Here is an 18,199-nt window from a genome sequence, read left to right as displayed (position 1 = left end):
TTTTAAATCACAGGAAATGAAATTACATTGATGCATACCAAAGACCATTAAAAAAAACAGAAAAGGGAGGGAGACAGAATGAATACAAGTAGAGACAAGTTCTCATTGTGTCCTCTCTCACTGTTACATGGGCTTCTCCATTCAAGAGTGGGGATGGTAGCATAATGGTTAGTTTACTGGATTAGTATTCAAAGGTCTGGACTTAACCCAAAGAACATCAGTTCAAATTCCGCCACAGTAGTTTGAGACTTTCAATTCTATAAAATACCTGGCTATATAATGCTGACACTGGTACAAGTGACTATAAAGCTGTTAAATTGTACACTAATGTCCTTTTGAGAAGAAAACATGCTTCCTTTGTCAAACGATACTAAAATAGGTGGGAAAGCAAGTTTCAGAGAGGACATAAGAAATTTACAAATGGATATGGGGCAAGTGGGCCAAAGTTTAGCATTTGGAATTTAATATAGATAAGTGAGAGATTATCCATTTTGGACAGAGGAATAAAGAGGCAAATTATCAAAATGGAGAGAAACTTCAAAATGCTTCAGTGCAGAGGGATCTGGGTGTCCTCATGCACAAGTTGCAGGAATTTAGTATGCAGGTACAGCAGGTAATAAGGAAGGCAAATGGAACTTTGGCATTAATTGCTAATGGAAGAGAGTATAAAAGTAGGGAGATGCTGTTGCAATTATATAGGGCATTGGTGAGACTATATCTGGAGTACTGCACAGAGGTTGAGCAATTTATACTCAGTTTAGAAGAATGAGAGAAGCTCTAATTGTGGTATAGAAGATGCTAAGGAAACTGACAGGATAGATGTAGAGCAGATGTTTCCCCTTGGTGGGCATTGTAGAATGAGAGACCATAGATTTGGGCTAAGGAGTGACAGATTTAAAGCAGAAATAAGGAGGAATTCCTTCAATCAAAAGTCGTAAATCTGTGGAATTCTTTACCCCAGAATGCAGTGGATGTCAGAACATTTGGAGGAGATAGGTAGATATATAATTAGTAGAGGGATTAAAGGGTTATGGGGAGTTGCCAGGAAGGTGGGGGATGAGGCCGAGATGAGATCTGCTATGAATGTATTTAATGGTGGAGCAGGCATAAGGGGCTTAATTGCCCACTCCGGCGTCTAGTTCTTATGCTTACATGGCTGGCCTACATGCGATTCTGGTACCACATCAACTCTTAACAACCCTAATAAGGCACCTAGTTGTATCAAATCACTATTATGCAAGAAGGCCTCTGGGGGAAACAAGGGCAATAAATAGTTTATTTGCCAGTAGCAATCTTGGGATCAAAGGACACAGGGCAAATAGAGCCAGGTGGTGGGTGGGGTATTCCACGATGGATAGAATGTGGAATGAAAAAGTTTCACAGCCTGCAGATTTATCTTGAAGATTAACAAAGGCCCAAAAGCCAGCAGTAACATTGTTCATGGTGATTTTATTTTAAACACTGCCTAGTTTTTCTGGCTAAGAACTTGCATTCACCTGCATGAAACAAAGTAAATGCCCCAAAAGCAGATTAGGGGGGTGGTGGAGAAACATTGGTACCACACAAACAATGCTAGAAGGCATCAGGTTCAATTCATGGTCGAATAGCAAACCTCAGATCAGTGCAGCAGTGAAGTACAAATAGTGCATGGTTCTAGTTTAGAGAGAGGATTGGATATATCGGCTGCTCGCTCAAACGTTTTCTCCAGTTAAGAGATGTTGAGCCCAACTCAAGTTATCGAACCATGGCTGAGATAACTAATGGATAAGAACTGTGATTTACACCATCAGGCAGCACATTTATGGGCAAAGCAGCAACGAAGCTTGCATTTTTGCAGCACCTTTCACAACCCCAGGATATCTCAAATTGCTTTAGAGTCAAAATACTTCTTTTGAAGTGCAGTCACTCTTATAAAACAAGGGACAAGCAATTTGTGCACATCCAAGGCCTAACAAAGAGCAATGAGGTAAGTGATTATCTGTACTGGTGATACTGGTTGAGGGATAAGTATTGACCAGGGCAATGGAGTACTGCACTGGGATAATTTATGTCTACCTGAGTGTGTAGATGGTTTAACCACATATCTAGAGGTGTAGAACGCCAATAGCAGTGCATTGAATAGTTCGTCTAAATTAGGATTTACTGACCAGAGGTGAGCATTCTACCACAAAGCTGCAGCCAACACATTGTAGCCATGCAGGAGGTCACGGAACACAAAACAGCCAGCCGCACCCACCCCTTCCCCAACTAAAGTCCCAGGTAGTGTTCCCCCAGTCCACCTGAAACCCCCAATTAATAAAAAGAATTTCTAAAAAGAGGTTGCTTTTCGGGAATAGAAACAAAACTACTGCCTGAACTGCAATCTGGATGTCCCTGCCAATTGCCTAGTGAGGAAAGGAGATCACCCAGCGTTGGACTAGATCAAACTAATCACAATCTTAGAGGGTCAAATTCTGGTCTGTATTGAGCTAGTTGATCACATTGCAGGGAAGACAGCAGCAACTTGGTCATGCAACAATTGATCTCATCCTTCCTGGCTGGGGTGAAGAGAAAAATCAGCTTAGGTTCTTGCTCCAGTCAGTTTATGGGTGCTTGGCAAAAATCAGTCCAACTGTCACTGCATTCGAGTTGCCAACTGACATCTGTGTGGAGTATAGACAAGGCAGCTACTCTTAGGTGGTTCTGTTGCTCTGTTTCAGAATGATGGAAAGCAAACCTGAAGCAGGTGATTTTTAAAAATATCTATTTGTTCTGGAAATATAGATGATTGGGCATTTCATCTCCCTCCTTAATTTCCCTATAAGTAAATGATTTACAGTTAACCATGGAACATGGACTAGTACAACAAGTAAACCAGACTGTTCAGGGGCATAGCTTTCCTCATCCCCAAAAAATTAGTTAACACAGTTTTGGTCATCTTTTCTTCCTGATGCCAGCCTACAAATGATCAGATCTGTTGAATTCAGCAATGATCAATGACAAAGCTGTAATTGCTGGTAACACTCAAACTCTTCTGGGTTAAATGCAATTGCGTATTTTTGAACCAAAAAGTTATGCTTCAACTTGCGCACATAACCCATGTTGGCATTTCAGTGTAGTAATATGCTACAATGTTGGGGATGTATTATTTTTTTGGATGAGCCATCAATCAGGTAAGAATCCTAAAGCTCTAATCAAAGATGAGTATTGTGACAAACATTTATCCCTCAGTAAACACCCAAGACAGATTATATGACACCTCATAGCATTATGACTTTAAAACTTCATTCTTGGGGTATGGCACTGATCATCCATCTCTAATTGCCCAGTAAAATAATGGTGAACTGTCTTCTCGAACAGCAGTCCCTGTGAAAGTGGTACTGGCAGTACTTTTAGGTAGGGAGTTACGGCTTTGACCCTTTAACGGTGAAGTTTAAATAGTGCACTAGAGTTTTGCCATTGAACTAAACGACTGGCTTTGCAGGGTGCTGGATATGTACCGAGTAATTTGATACAACACAACAAATACTCGTAAACACAGCTTACTCATTGGTGTCAGTACAGGCTCAAGAACTTCCCACACATGACTCAGTACAGTACGCTCAATAATGTAACCAGATGACTTGCACTCCCTTTACAAGAATGATTCTGCAGCCTTTGCAGCCTGCACATGGGTGGAAGTGACTTTCTATGGAAGACTCATCTGATCTATTCCTGCAAGATTTCACAATGATTCATGCGATGTGCATGTGAATAAACCTCTACCGAAATAAAATTAAATACAAGCCTACTGTGTGATAACACAGCAAAAAAAAACAAGGAGGGGGTTGTGGGAGTGTTCAGAGAGAATATGATAAAAGTTGACATTCAGCTTGAAACATAGGATAGTCCTTTGAAAGTTATTCTTGGATTTTCCAATAAACTACTTAAAGTGGCTCATTGAGTGAGAATGTCAAGAGATGATGATCCACCGATGTATCATATACACTGCGCATACTAAGCTTGTCATCTATACCAAATGAGTAATGAAACAGGTATTTGTACAGATGAGACTTGGGCAAGTGAATTTTCCCCCCTCTATAGAGCAGGCAGCAATTCCAAGTCTTAAGAGGATACCATGGGATGTGTTAAACCACAATGGCTTCAGCATCCTGGAATTATCCTGGGTAAAATCGAGGAACATAAATCCTTGCGGGATATAGCTCTAGAGCTACAGTGGCAGACAGGAACACCTCCACAGCTGTGGCTCCTGTGTTGTTCTACTCAAGATGGTGTAAATTGCTCTTCTGAGACTGGCATTGTCCCATGGCATATTTAGTGTATTGATACCAATGCAAAAAAACTACACTAAAGCCAATATGTTATCCTATTGTACTTGTGTTTAATCTTAACTCATTACCCTAGGATCCTTACAATCAGCAACATTATTGATATTACACTCCAGACAATGGTTCAAAAGTTCACTCACAATCCAAGATGGGAAGGGATTTTGTACAGTTCAACTGGACAGGATGAGACGTTTTATAAATTTTAATTCATTTACTGCAACAGTGAAGGATTGGGTCTCGGCTTAGTGATAGCATTCTCTCCTTGAAGTCAGAAGGTTATGGGTTCAAGTCCCACTCCAGACACTTGACTACATAATCTAGGGCAATACTTCACTGGAGAGTATCGAAGGACTGCTGCACTGTTTTTTGGATAAGACATTAACTGAGGCCCCATCTTCCCAGTCCGATGTAAAAGATACCAGGGCATTATTCCAATAGTAGCAAGTGTCCAAGGCAAAATATATTCCTCAGCCAACACTGCTAAACAATTGCAATGTGCACAAATTGATCTACAGAACAACAGTGATTATACCTCAAAAGTACTAGGCGATTTTCTGAGGTTGTGAAAGGTACTATATAAATGCTAATCTTTTTTCACTGGTGTAACTCATTTGTCTTTGGTGTTGAGAATGGTTAAACACATCTGAAGTCAGTGTTTGAGTGGCTAAATCAGACGTCCTGCTTATCAATCCTAGACAAATATCCAAAACAGTTCCAGTAAGTGCTGTGATGCAGTTACTAGCAGACGTTGCTATTGCCTGGCAACACAAGGGCTGGGACAACTGGGAAAATATAACATTTTATCAGTGATTCATCATCACTGAGCGTGCGGTTAGCATTCGCTGAGCAGGACGACAGCTTCGGTGTTTTTCCATAGAATCTGGGAGTTAACTGTACTCAAACAGTTGGCCAGATTCCAGGCTCATAAAGCCAGGACGACACTGAACAGTGTGATCTCCCTCACCGTAAATACCTCAGTGCTATTGCCACATCACAATCTAAAAGAGCAAAGGTGGAGATGAATGAATTAAATCCTTCTGTAACTGATGGGCTGACTAATTTTTTTTTTAAACCATTGTCGCAAGAGATCAGCATCCTCTCGCAATTCAAAACCTGCTGCACATCTTATTCTCTCGTCCCCCACGGAATCCAATGGCTACAAACCAGATATGTCGGCATGGCCAGAGTTTCAACCGTTTCAGTTTTACCACACTCTCTCCCCCTCCCCCCATCCAAAAGGAAGGCAAGCCAATATCAATACCCTGAAATGTGCAAGTGTTGGGTGCTAAATTGACCACAGTACAGCTCTGACAGGACTGGTTTCTTGCGATGCTCTTGAATATTCTCACATCACTCTCTCAACAGCCACCACAAGTGACATGCAACTTACTCTCGTACTCAAAATAAACACAAGTCAACAGATATAAGCCAAGCTTCAGTTAGCAAAGAATGATTCTCCTGCCAGCTTCAGCTACTGTTCAAGTGGAGACTAAAAAGTTTTACACATTAGGTTTCACTGAATCTCAGTGACTGGACTATACAGTAAGAGTTTAAGATCGAGGAAAACGAGAGAGAAAAATAACTTTTCAAGCTGACCAGTGAACATCTACTAAAACTGTTGCCTGTCTTGTGTTTACTTGCAGTGTTAATTCAGTCTCATGCTGTCTTGATTGAAGCGGTTTGAATATATGCAACATGCAAGGAACATGGCGCAGAACCATACTTTTAACAGGGATATTTCCAGATGGAAAAGACATCTTTCTTTGCAATTATTTCAGAATGACACTTCTACAGGACTAACTGGCTATCAAGAGCATTTTAATTTCTTACAACTGACAATTGGATTTGGAGCGAGTTAAAGGTTATCGAACCACATCAAAGATTACAGTGGTTAGTAACAACACTGCTTCGAATCAACTGGACTGATATTATAATGGGTAAAGTAGTGATAGGCAGGGAAATGTTGAGCTGACATAAAGCTAATATTTATTTGCTTTAGTGAAAATATTACACTGAGCACCATATATGGTGTGATACTGAAAAAATGGTTTGCATTTAGATAGCACCTTTCATGAAATCAGGTGTCCCAACCTACTTTATAAACTATTAAATATTTTTTGAAGTGTAGTCCTGACTACAATGTACGAAATGCAACAGCCAATCTGAAATCAGGAAGATTCAAAATGCAATGAGGTAATGACCAGATAATCTCCAAGGCAATGTTGCTGACAGATCTGTCAAAGTCCTCTTTTCTTCTTTAAAATGTCCCATGGAATCATTTATGTCCATCCAAGATGGATGATTGAGCCTCTGTTTAACTCTTCATACACATCTCCAACACTGCCATTCCCTCTGTACTGCACTAGAGCGTCAGTATAGTTTGGGTGCTCAAGTCCCTGGAGTGGGACTTAAACCTAGAGCCTTCTGATTCAGAAGCAGCAGTGGCACCAGAGTCAAGGTTGACTCAAATATGTACCTACTGCAGTCAGAGTGCTCATGGTGGGGGGTAGAATTCAATAATGAGGCAGCAATATTGCAGACTGCTCTGACATCTATAGTGTTCAGTTTTGAATGCTCTTGCACCTGCACCTATGAGCATTTGATCATACTATATTTATGGAGAGACGAAGGCCTAGTGGTATTACCGCTAGATGTTGCTTGATGACATTACTACTTTTTCCATTACTAAGCTAAAGATTGTGAGAAAGATAGCACTGGGGGAAATTGGCCAGGTTAGATTTTCCACACTTTTTCAGTTGTATTGACAGATCTCCAATGTCTGCCATCATGCTACAGATGAACATCCTCGTTACCATTAAGCACCTCAAACCATCTCTCTCATTCCCTAAACAGCTCATGCCAAGAGGAAGGACAGTATTCAAAAAAAGAATGTGAACTTTCCAATCTTCCCAAAGTATCACTTTTCCTTCCAGAAGAAATGCTAACATTTTCTGTTTTATCCGACACTAAGTGACAACTGGGACGGGGGCAATTCCCTCTGGTCATGTTGGCAGTCAGTTCTTTCCTTCCTGGCTTTAATCCAAAACAGATGGAGCCTCTTGGTTCACATCCTATGGCTTGTGGAAAATAGGTAGCTCACTGGAGAAAATAGGCAATTTACTGCCGGATCTGTACAGAAATGTTCCATTAAACAGAAACTAGAGATTTTTAAAAAATAAATTGTAGGGTTCCCAATCAGCTCAAGTTCTGAGGAGTTGTTGTAACAAGGGCAGAATAAAATGTTCCATAGACACTGCCCTCTGGTGGCACAACAACATCTGCAACCTAGTTTTCACATTCACAGAGGAGGAAAAAAAAAGCTTTGTACCCTGCCTCTACTGCCAAAGAACATTCTGTTCCTTGGCTCCAGCTCTCCCTCATTCATTCCATTTAAACTGTCTGTTTTAGTAAAAATAAACAGTGGAACAGATAGAAGCCACAGGAATTTTCTGCTGGCTCTATGACTCCCTCTCAGCCTGGAACAGTGCGTTACAAGTATTTCACCCAGATGGGTTTGATATTCCCTTTGTATGAAGGGGGCAGTAGCATGGCATGGGAGAAAGAAGAGTGGAAGGGAGTGCAGCTTAAAGGGGCATACACAGCTACAATCACTTCCTTGCTCACTTTAACAAGGGAAAAGTACGGAGAACTGCATCACATCCCCACAGTGCTCCATGGCCAATTAACTTTCTGAAGCATAGCCACTGTTATGTAAACAAACAAGGTGACTGTACCATGCATAAAAAGATCCCACAAGCAGCAAATGCGATGATTAGCCTGCAAATCTGGGTGGTGGTGAAGGTGAGAATTCAGAAAAACTCCTTACCAGCAACAGGCAGACACGGCTTCGGTTTAAAGTTCCACCCAAACGACTCTGCTAATGTAACGCACCCCTGGCACTGCACTGAAGCAGCAGCCTAAGATTAAGCCTCAAGTCTTGGAGGGGAAATTTTTTTTTAAACTCCATCCTTAAAGTTACAAAGCGAATGCTCAGAATGGACCAGGCAAACCCCAATCTATTCCTTGCTTACTCCAAAAACCAAATTTAAGTTGCAACTGAACCCAATTCATGGTCCCTATAAAACAAGGCCCAAGCTGACAAGATGATTATACCCCAGCTTGGACTTAATCTTAGCCAAAAGGCTGCTTCAACCAACTGAGCCAAATTGTCAGTTAATTTAGACAGAGAGAAGCATGCATTGGCAATACATAACTTGGCACGGAGATGCTGAGCCCACTGTTAGTTAGGGAAGTCAAATTGGCTTTTCATCTCACCACCTCTAGTGGTTAAAGGAACCATACAATTGAGCCACAGAGTCAATGGTGTCTGGTGTATGCAGAGTTGGTTTTTCTCAGGCAGAGTTGGCAGTGGGGGACTTGAATTCAGCAACCCTGGGGAAGGAGGGATGGGGGAGATGTGACAGAGTTCAAAAAGAAATAAAAATTTAGGATCCCTCCCATTCCAATGATCTTTACAGGAAAACACACCAGAATATGCAATATTGTGGCTCTACAAGGCCCAGCAAGAAACTCAAAAAGAATCATAATTCTTCCATAAGAATCAGGGATCAAAAGTACCCCCAAAGACCAAACTATCCAATCATACATATCAAACAGCCTCACAACATATCATCTGAATGCACGCGGATCATACTCCTGTAACCTGAAAAAAAAGTGGTTGAGGGTAGAAAAAAGAACAAAGGACACCCAACCCAATGAAGATAAAGGAAAGCCTCCTGCCTTCAACAGTGCATTACAGTGCAGTAATGCACTCAGGTTCTGGATGACATTGATACAATGCTTGCAGTCACCTGAACTCAAAGATACATTACAGCCTTGGAACACATTCCAAACCATGTGGAACCCGACAACACACCAAATGCATTACAAATGATCGAGTGAAGAGGCTGCCTCAACTCTCGAAACCCTTTGCCTTGTGTATGGAGAAGAGCAAAATGAGAACCCTCCCAAACACAAATCCAATCAACCTTGCAGCACTGTGGTCAAAGCAATTTAGTAACAGCTCTGATTTGAATCGTTCTCTGCTGTCACTCTCATCACCAGGGGAAAAAAATGGGTCTTTAACAGGATTATTAAAATTAACATAAAGTAGAAAGTCACCTTTCATTATCATAGTATCCTTACTCCTCCTCGGGTGAAATACTCTGTACTTGCATCAAATACTGAAGAGACACCTTTCGCCTCCAGGAAGCACCCTCCCATTTAGCCTCAAACATGGATTTACAATAATTTCCTGACTTGCAGTAGAGTATGTCTCTAGCAAAATTACTTCTGTTTCAGTAAAATATCTAAAATAAACCCCAGAGCAAAACATTAGGTGGTTTTATCTTGTATTTTAAAATCAGGCTCAGAGTTAACAACAATACACTCATCTACACCCCAAAGTCATTTGACTTGTGCAGCAATCTTTCCTCTTCCTCCTGTCCTTACTTGTCTTGGCACTTTCCTCAGTGCCCTCCTTTGCCAATGATCAGAATCAGCAGGCCACAAAGTCAAACTATACAAGAACCATTGACTTCTTCCAATTTAAGCTTCTTTTCCACCTCAACATTCTCCCTGGAGATGAAATGCTTTGTGCTCTCATCATAGTGACATCTATATGCACCGAACATTTTACCTTTTCTTCTCCCCATTTCAAGAAATCTGGTGGATGGAAGTAACAGTGGCTGACTGTAAAATACATACATGTGAATTAGCCCTAGAGCCTGCTCTGCCATTCAATAAACTTCAACCCACATTTCTGTCTACCCCCAATAACCTTTCACTCCCTTGTAACAGTGGAATACAACATTGCACCTGATCCTAATAAATCAATATACACATCTTCCAGGGGGGGCAGGTAGCCTGGTGGTGGAATAGGGAGTAACAAGACAACAACTTGAATGTAGTAAAACATCATAAGGTGCTTCACATATGTAGCTAGCCAAAAAATGACACTAAACCGAAGGAGGAGATATCAGTACATATAATTGATCTTTTACTTTGTCGAAGTACTATATAAAATACAAGCTGTTGTTATCCATAGCCATCCTCATTTCATGAGTCATGTCTAAGTAGCAGGATAGAAACTTCTTTATAACACAAAAAGCACACTTTCTGGTCATCGAACGTGCATGCAAACACATACCATCCTGACTTATGCTATCAGGACGCAATCACAGACTTGAGAGCTGACATCTACACTGGGTGACCTGCTAATCATGCAAAGCTGCCGCATCATGGTCAGCCAATTAAAATGCAGAATAATATTAGGGGTCATGCAGGGGAAAGTTCAAAGGAGGTGAGGGGCAAGTTTTTCTTTAAACACAAAGATGTAGGTGTCTGGCATGCGCTGCCAGGAGTGGTGGTGGAGTCAGATACAATAGGGCTTTTTAGATAAGCACATGAATATGCAAGGAATAGAGGGACATAGACCAAGTGCAGGCAGATGGGACTAGTTTAATTTGGTGTTATGTTTGGCACAACGTGATGGGCCTGTTCCTGTGCTGAACTGTTTTATGTTCTAGAACTGCAATAGCATCCCGCAAGAAAATGGGTTTCAGTATTCCCAATTGGCAGGTTGGGAATCAAGAGTTGAATGAGAGTGAAGAAAAAGAGGTCGGCAAATGGGATGCCCAGAACTCCCTATAACTCCACTCCTTTGAAAGTGAAGTTACTGTCGGCAGTAAGGTAAAACACTTTTGAGAGGTGTGGCTGTACAAGTAGTTAAACCTGTTTCTATTTGCACAGGGAAGTTCATTCCCAGCTGTCAATGCATTCACTGTTGGGTCTCCAATTGGAAATTCTCAAGTTGGTCAAAAGAAAAGATAGTTTATACATCATGCACCTGCATTATAGCATTTAAAAACAAATGCCAATCAGGTTTTTAAAAAATGGTAGAAAAAGAAACACTTGAAAAAATCCTTATGTCCAATGATTAATTTTATAGTTTACCACCTTCAAATGGCTTCATAAATCATCTGCCGTTAAAGCACCTAGCATGCATTTTTCATTAAAAAAACAATGGAAAGAGCACAGCAGCCTGCAAACACAGCATGCCAAGGGCAATACGTTCTATTACTGTAAACCCATTTACAGAACCATAAACCTGAAGTGGTTGGGAAATTTACTGTGGTTTTAATAAAACTACAAATGATGCACAATACAAGTGCCTCGTCACAATTAAAAAATGTTATAGATTTCTCTGAATGGTTCAATGCACAGAGCTATACAGGGCAGGAAGGACTTAGATGTGGTCTGTTTTGAGTCTGCTTCTCTCAACTGGGTCAACAATGGAGTAGGATAGGCCTTCTGCAAGGTCGGTCTCAGCACTCGAGGGCAGGGGATGGAGTCAGGATGTCTGCTCCTGTTCGCTAACCTAGGAGCAATTCTTGGGAGGTCCGAGGCATCAAAAAGCCAATTACTGCACATTCACGTGGACTTAAGCCAGAGAAGTCCACTTTAGTAGTGATCCGTAGCTGTCCAAAAAGAGGCCCAGGCTATGGATTCAAATCCTACCACAACAGCTGGTAGAATTCAGCTTTAATTAGTAAATCTGGAATGGAAAGCTCATCTCAGTAATGACAACTATCAATTGTCGTAAAAACCCATCTGCTTCACTAATGTCCTTTCGGAAAGGAAATCTGCCATCTTTACCCAACCTGGCCTACATGTGACTCAAGACTCTCAGTAACATAGTTGACTCTTAACTGTCCTCTGAAATGGCCTGCAATGCCACTCAGTTCAAGGACAAGTAAGGATGGACAACAAATCCTGGCCTTACCAGGAATGCTCACGTCCCAAGAACGAAGAAAACATAAATCACATTTCTGGTTTACTCCAACCTTCATGGCACGCTTTAGTTGAATCTTGGCATTTCAGAGGGCAATAGTCCTGCCAAAAGCAACTTGCAGCATTGAGGTCCAACACAAAGAAAGGAAGCACTTGCATGACCAGAAGTACTTGCCTTACACATTGCACTTTTTTTTGGGGTCTCAGAAAGATACCCTCAAAATTTGACAAACAAAGCGTCATTCACACAGGCAAATCATTTTCATTCATTCGCAGCATGTTGGTGTCACTGGTAAGTCTGTCATTTACTGTCCATCTCAGAGACAGTTAGGAGTCAGTCACATTATGGGGTGAGAGAGTCATATATAGACAAAACTGAGCAAGGACATTAAGTTGCTTTCCCTAAAAGAACGTGAGCAAACCAGTTGAGTTTTGAGAGAAAGCTTTTCATGGTCACTTTTACTGATAGCAGATTTTTTTTATTCCTTAAAAAATATATTGAATTTGAAATCACTTTCTCTGGATTACTCGCCCTGCAATTTAACCACTGCACCACAATCCTCCATATGTTCCCATTTCCTCCCTGTACTAAGTCACAAAGAGGTGGCGAATATGTAAAACGGCAACAAGTTACACATCGGTAAGCTACAATGTCACAACAACCACCTTCTGAAAATGAAAATGTGCAAAGATCCTCAATAAATTGCCAATAGTTCATCTTCCAGGCCACTGTTCCTTTCAGAAAACTGACACACTTAGCAACAGAAGAGAATGTGAAAACCAATTAAAGGAAACTTTATGTTGCACCTCCTATTGTTACGGTCAGCACATTTCTTCCCCTCCTTCTCTGCCAAAAAAACTTGCACATTTTCGTTTCTACTGCACAACAAAATGATTCTCTTGTTAAGGCAGCTGGCTCTGAACCAACCAGCACGAGACTTCAGTTCCTTTCTCACCTCCTCCCTCCAGCTGTGCATGCCAAACAGAAGGGGGGAAAAAATTGCCAAATTTAGAATATATAGTAGCAATTTGCTCAAGAAAATTGCTAAATGGAAAAAGGGTAGAAAATAGGAGGGGAGGATGAATAAGTGAGAAAGGCCCTGGGTGGAGAGTAAAGAATATGGGTGGGAGAATGGTTGAAGAATGCACAGTATTTTTAGTGAAACAGATTGAACAGTACTCTTGGGATTAATAACTATCATGCTCTACTGCTGATTAATTATTTAGTCAGGCCAAACTGTAATTACAGCTGTTCCTCACAAGGTGCCACAAACACATCTTACAAGCTATCCTGAGCTTCACACCACCCTAAATTTAAAGGCAAATACTTTCCCAGCTTGCTTATTTTACTATATTTAGAACAAGCTGCTTCTGAAGTCAATCTTGATGAACGTGCATCAGTCTCCCACAATTGGTGAGATGCAACTGATGGCATGTCACAACAGAAAAGGTCACAAACTCCTGTAACTTGGATATGGGAAAACTCTGGGTGCTTCACAGGGCACGAAGGAAAAAAAAAGGTTCCCAAGACAAAGAAGGATGACTAAAAACTTAGCGGAGGAAGTGGGTTTTAAGGAGGATCTTGAAAGGAAAGAGGGAAGAGATCAAAATGTTTAGAAACATAGAAACAGAAACCCTACAGTGCAGAAGGAGGCCATTCGGCCCATCGAGTCTGCACCGACCACAATCCCACCCAGGCCCTACCCCCTTATCACTACTGAGGGAATTCTGGAGAGTTAAGACTTTGGTGGGTAATGATGGGATGGAGTCTTGAAAGAAAGGTTATTTTCATGGGCCTCAGAAATTGCTGCCAAAGGGAATCTCCATTAGGCCTTCAACAGGTCTTTATCTGAACATGGGACATGTAAACGAAAGCAGCATCCATCGGTTGGTTGCACATCTACCGGGTAGTGCAGCAGAAAAACATTTGAGTCCAAATTCACAGCTAAAATATTTATTCTGATCAAGAAATGCCCTGAAAGGAGATTTTGGAGAATTGAAATTCTTGGAAGCCTTTAAATTTACATTCCCCAGAATCTCAGAACCACAAGAAATTTGAACTTTCAGCAATTTAGTTTAATCCAGACAAAGATTTAGTAACTTTTTGGCAAGGCCCTTGCACATTTAAGACTTGTTATTTTCACAATGAAAGGATTATTCCCAGCTTTAAAATTATAGGGTGGAAGAAACTCCCAAAACTATTTTTTTTTAAAAAACGTCACTAGGCCACGTCCAGCACTCTCACTCTGGCTGACTTTGGATTTGACCCATTCTCCCCAATCAGTGGCGCAGCCTACAAAATCCTACTCTATATAGAATCCCTACTATGCAGAACGAGGCCATTTGGCCCATCGAACCGGTACCAGCACCAATCCCACCCAGGCCCTATCCCCTAGCCCCATGTTTACCCTGCTAGTCCCCCTGACACCGAGGGGCAATTTTGCACAGCCAATCAACCTAGCCTGCACATCTTTAGGTAGATGAGGGGTCACTGGCATCTCCACATTATGACGTCTTTGGAATGTGGGAAGAAACCTGACATTCCATATTCTAGAATACACTTCCTAAACAGCCTTACCATCCATTGTCAAAATCTCTCTCTCCTCTCCCTCATTTCTCCCAATTACTGACTTGATGAATCCTCTTCAAAAGCAGCAAGGCATCTTAGAGCTGTTTTTTTCTCTTGTTGTTCAAATTACTGGCACTAAAAGCAAACTGCTGTTGCTATTTTACCTTTTGATCAATTCAATCACCAAACTAGGGGCAAAAGTAATAGTCTTCCTCCTTGCAAGGATATTAAAATGTGACTTTGTTGGAAAAGAATTGAAGCAGATTCTTGTTGAAAATTATGCTTCACAATTAAATCTTCTTCCACAAAAAGGTAAATTTAACACAACAGAAGAAATGTAGATAGTAAAATGGAATTGAGACAGAATGGGAAAAGGATGTGGATTAAAAGGAGTTGGCAAATCCATGTTTTAAAAAAATGTGCATAGCATTCCTAAAGAACAGACCAGCCAACCTGCTACAGAGAACACAAGAGGGAAAAAATTCACAGTGATTTGTTAATTTGCACAGTGGAACTGATTCAGTTATAAGAGCAGACACAGCATGGATCTTAGCCTCTTCAAGACTGATCATTATCTCCCATCACTGTTGACTGAGGCGGCTTAATTAAGCTCCTTTGAAGTCAACCTTTCAAATACCTCTACATTACACAGGCGGATAAAACACAGAAAAACTTACAATCAGAAACATGTCTGTAAAGATATTACTTTAAAAAAAGTGATGAGTACAGGAGTACTTTATTGAAGGCCAGAAGGTCACCAATGTTTGCTGGAAATTATCTTAAGAGCCAAGACGACTCATTATGGCATATTTGGAATTTAACAAGAACTACATGCAGGACTCCTGAGAATTACAACTTTGGCACCAATATTGAGTGTATGACCTAACCCCCTCCTTTCAGTTTGTTCCTCCAAAAAGATACAGCAAGTTAAAATTATCTTTTTTAAAATCAAGCAGCACAGATTTTGGAAAATGTATACTGTATGAGACACAAAGTATTCAGTTAAAGTAACAAATCTTTCCAATAAAAAGGATAATTAAATCTGTTCACTGTCTGTGTAAAACGTAAATCTCGCTCAGTGTGTGTAAAATGAATCTGCTCTGAGTATGGGAATATGTGTATTTGACTCTACTACACGATGCAGTAATTCTACTCAGCATAAACTCAGACATCCTACTACTCCAGGTTACTAAGGCAACATATTTTTTCTGTCTAGCAACTCGCAGGAACAGTCTGAACCTACTGAATAAGCACTTTTTTGGAACAAGAACAAAATTGCATTCAGCCCTGTCCAGACACAAATAAATATATATTTCATGCAGATATACAGCCATTTACCAAACTAAAGATATAAATATACATTCATTCCACAGCTACTTCACATTAAAGCGACACTGTAACACCCTATCTGACAAGTAGTGCTACATACATACCATCCAAGTTGACTATCTAACTCCGGCAGGCAGACTGCATACCAGAAATTCTATGAAATCTTATAACATAAGGAGAGAGGGAAAAAAAAACTTACCTCTTGAGAATTCCCAAGGTTTGATAACCACCATTAATTTGAAAGAAAATTTGAGGACGGAAAAAATAATTTAAAATAAAAATAGATTTGAGAGTCGAATCTCTTTTTTTTTTTAAAAAAACAAAAAAAAATAGTAGGTTTTATGTTCTCATGTTAAGGGTGACTGGAGGAGTGAGCTGTTGGGGAGTTAGTGGTCCCTGAATCTTCACAAGAATTGGGGAGGGGGGAAGACACTGGGGGCTGCTGAGGAGCGGGCGGCTCCAGTTGCTGGTGGCTCTACGAAAGGGAGAGGGACGAGGAGGGGGAAGGTTAGCGGAGTTGGTGCCCAGGAGCAAGTGACAGGGAGCGGCAAAGCTGGAGCTGCTGCTGCTCCTCTGGCTCCGAGCGGACTGGAGAAGGAGGAGGAGGGGAGGAGAAGGACGGAGCTGCAGCCTGAGCTTCGCCACTGACTGGCTCCCAGTGAGGTGACTCAGTTCCCCTCCTCCCTCCCCGGGCTCGCTCTCCTTTCTCTCTCCGCCCGCCCAGCGGAAAAAAAGAAGCCTCGCCGTGAAGCTGACGCACGCTCTGACAGGCTCCAGCCCACTGCTTCCTGTTTCCAGAAAACCTCCCCCCTTCTCTCTCTCTCTCTAACCAAGTCATACATTTCTTTTAATGTTGCATTTATCATTATGCAATACCCCGTCAAGGTTTTTCAGGTAACCAAATTATAAAGTGAAATGAATTGTCAAATTAAAATTCAAAAAGATCTGCTGCAGATTGCTCTTTAAAGTTGTGAAGCAAGATGTGTCTCCCCTGGTTGTGCAAAGCCCCTTTATTTCTCTCTCTCTCCCCCTCCACCCCCATTATGAGAACAGGCTGTTGGCACTAAAGGTCAGATTAAAGTCTCTGCAGCCTGTCTGTCCCCCCCCCCCCCCCCCCGCTCCCAGCCTTTATTAGACTAATGCAACCAATGGCTTGTCAGAATTTGGCTAGAATCCAAGATTAAAGAGGCACGGATTCTCGTGTGTGTCTCCTCTGACATCAGCAGGAGGTTTTCTCTCTCCACTTGTTCGCACACTGAGGAAATGTGATGAATTTTCAGACTCTCCACATCTTACGTCAGATTACAAAATGCTGAGGTAACAGAACTGAGACAGCTTTCCCCATGTACAGTCTTCTCAAACTCAGCGAGTTGCTTTTGCACGTTTGCAGCTCAGGTTTTTCATCTACTCACTTTCCGCCCCCCCCCCCCCCCAATAATGTCACTGGGGTACTTGTGAATTTTCACAGAAATTTCTACAGGGAAAGATATGTTTGGTGGCACAGTGGTTAGCACTGCTGCCTCACAGTGCCAGGGACCCGGGTTCAATTCCAGCCTTGGGTCGCTTTCTGTGATAAGTTTGCATGTTTTCCCTGTGTCTGTGTGGGTTTCCTCCGGGTGCTCTGGTTCTGTCCCACACTCTAAAAATATGCGGTTAGGTGGATTGGCCATGCTAAATTACCCCTTAGTGTCAGGAGATTAGCAGGGTAAATATGTGGGGTTACAGGGATAGGGCCTGGGTGGGATTATTGTCAGTGCAGGCTCAATGAGCTGAATGGTCTCCTTCTGCACAGTAGCAATTCTATGATTGTAATTATTGAATTTTACAGAAAGGAAGGGGGACATTCAGCCCATCATACCTCTCCGGGCAGTGCTGGTAAACCAGGTATTCATTGCCATCCCAAAGTACCCAAGGGAAGCTGGTATTAGCATTTCATCTCAACCCATTGCTGTTGTTGTGGGGGGGGTGGGGCGGTGGGGGTGGTAGGGTGGGTGTACCATCATTGCTGTTGGGCAAAGGGTTTCCAGATTATAGGCCCAGCCAAATTCTCCTTTTTCATGTTTATATTCCTTTTGAAAGTTACAATAGAATATCTGGCCATCACCCTTTCGGATAGTTCATTTCAGACCATAACAGCTCAATAAATTCTCCTCATCATCCCTTTGATGCATTTGCTTGAGTATTGGAATTTTATATGTGAAGT

General features: G+C 41.5%; 1 protein-coding gene across 1 annotated transcript in view; it reads right to left on the bottom strand.

Moving 5' to 3' along the window:
* csrnp1b (cysteine-serine-rich nuclear protein 1b) overlaps positions 1 to 16,674 on the bottom strand; it is a 29,106-nt gene extending 12,432 nt beyond the window's left edge. The window contains exon 1 of the mRNA XM_078215855.1: positions 16,196 to 16,674. The gene's annotated coding sequence lies outside the window, so the exon portion shown is untranslated. The remainder of the gene's footprint in view (positions 1 to 16,195) is intronic.
* Between the last annotated feature and the right edge of the window lie 1,525 nt (positions 16,675 to 18,199).

The sequence above is a fragment of the Mustelus asterias genome, chromosome 7 (assembly GCF_964213995.1).
Source record: "Mustelus asterias chromosome 7, sMusAst1.hap1.1, whole genome shotgun sequence".
In the NCBI taxonomy this organism is placed as follows: Eukaryota; Metazoa; Chordata; class Chondrichthyes; order Carcharhiniformes; family Triakidae; genus Mustelus; species Mustelus asterias.
This window is presented reverse-complemented; position numbering and strand designations above follow the sequence as displayed.